The 1,981-nt window shown below is 37.1% G+C and overlaps 1 non-coding gene across 1 annotated transcript; it reads right to left on the bottom strand.

The window, feature by feature from the left end:
- Positions 1-1,526: 1,526 nt before the first annotated feature.
- Positions 1,527-1,633, bottom strand: LOC111742643. Its single transcript, XR_002781414.1, has one exon. It is a non-coding gene; the product is annotated as a U6 spliceosomal RNA (small nuclear RNA).
- Between the last annotated feature and the right edge of the window lie 348 nt (positions 1,634-1,981).

Below are 1,981 nucleotides of genomic sequence, written 5' to 3'. Positions count from 1 at the left end.
TCCAGCACTTTGCTGGATCTTGGAGATATTCTGGTGAAAAAGAAAAACATAGAGCCTATCCTTTTGGAATTTACATCTTAGTGGAAAAGAGCAACAAGGAAAACGTGACCACAGTTTGGGATAAATTCTAAGAAGGGAATGAAGGGGGTTTTGTGATAGAGAGTATCAGCGTAGGTGAGGTGGTACTACTTCAGATCATGGAAGCCTTAAAAAGAGCATTATAGGAAAAGAACATTCCAAATGCAAAGATCTGAGAAGAGATATCTTGCATTCTAGAAGCTACCTGGAAGACTGCATAGTTGGACTGTAGTGGGGAGAAAGATGACCAAGTCAAAAGGGTGTAAGAATCTAGGTAAGAAATGGCAGTGATTGGACTAGGATGTGACAGTAGATTGGAGACAAGAGGATAAATTCAAGATCTTTGGGGTGAAGTGTGAAGGGCGGTAAGATCAATGGCCTTGGCTGAGGGATTAGATATGGGAGTCTGGATTAAGAACTTGGTGTATGGTGGTACCACTTACCATGACAGAAAGGCCAAAGAGGGAATATCTTTGCAGGGAGAGGAATAAAGAATTCCATTTTGGAGGCTGAATGGTTGGAGGGAGACATCCAAGTAGACATGCTAAATACGTCTACTTGGTCTTGCGCTCAAGAAGAGGTCTGGATTGAAGATGTATAAACTGCTAATATAGAAAGAAAGAGAAGTCAAGTGCTGTGTATGTTTAGAGAAAGAAGCAATTAATTTAGACTAGGGACATATAGATCACTTTAGGGGCATGTCAGGTTCAGCAAAGACCATAAGCAAAGGAGCAGAGTGTGGATAGAGAGAGAATTAGAGATATTCCTTTTTTTATATGACGAAAAGAAAAGGTTGATAATTAGTGATATCAAAAAGAAAAGATGTCTAAATCCTTCCCCAGAGAAGTTAACTGGAAGAAGGGACCAAGCGAGGTCTACTCCATCATTAAGAAAATGAATATTCAACACATTCATGAGATTCTTTTCTTAGAAAACTCCTTTCTGCTCCTGTCCCTTGTCCCTTCCCTCCTTGACAAGTCACACAGACAACTTGCTTCATCGATTTGCACAGTGCCATCTCCCCTTGAGAATAGAGTCACTAACCACCTTTCTCTGTATCCAGGGCCTGCTTCCTACAATGTTTTGCTATCAAAACTCCATGTTTCCATAGAGACCATGTGTGTTTGGTTTGCTCCAACTCTTTGTGTCCCATCCCCCCCACCATTTACAGGCATAAAATACACTCTCCTCCTGTCTTCCCTTCTCTCTCACCGTTTTTTTCCAATCAAGAAGGACCTCTTTATTACACATTTATAAAATAATAGAATAATATAATTATTAAAAACAGACGGAATTTTTTTTGGTATCTTGTGTTTCACATTCAATTTTTCAATCATCTTCACAATTTTCAAAACTTGCTTTTTGTTATTCAGAGTTTTCTCCCACAATTTCTACCTTACCCACCATTCAAAGCATAACCGAAGAACAAACTATTCAATAGGTTTTAGAAAAATATGGAAAGCTTCACAAATTTGTGTGTCACCCTTGTGCAGTGGCCGTGCTAATCTTCTCTGTATCGTTCCAATTTTAGTGTGTGGGCTGCTGAAGCGAGCACCCCTCTCTCTTTTTGTTACGATGGTGTAAAAAAGTAGAACAAAAAAAATTTATGAAATAACTGTTGTGTGAAAGATAGAAAACTGAAAAAAAAAAGAAAATGGATATTCAAGCCACAGAATGAGGAAAAAATATTTGATATGTATATTTGATAATTATAAAAAATTTGATATATATATGATAAAGATCTCATATCCATAATATATAAGGAGCTCCTACAAATCAATAAGAAAACAAACCAAAAAAAAAAAAAAAGGGCAAAAATCTTGAACAGACATTTTATAAAACATCATGTACAAATAGCAAGAAACAGATGAAAAGCCGTTAATCATCAGGGAATTGAAAATTA

Source organism: Pteropus vampyrus, unplaced genomic scaffold (assembly GCF_000151845.1).
Source record: "Pteropus vampyrus isolate Shadow unplaced genomic scaffold, Pvam_2.0 Scaffold98, whole genome shotgun sequence".
NCBI classification, from domain to species: domain Eukaryota; kingdom Metazoa; phylum Chordata; class Mammalia; order Chiroptera; family Pteropodidae; genus Pteropus; species Pteropus vampyrus.
Note: the sequence above shows the minus strand (reverse complement) of the source record. Positions and strands in the feature narration are given on the sequence as shown.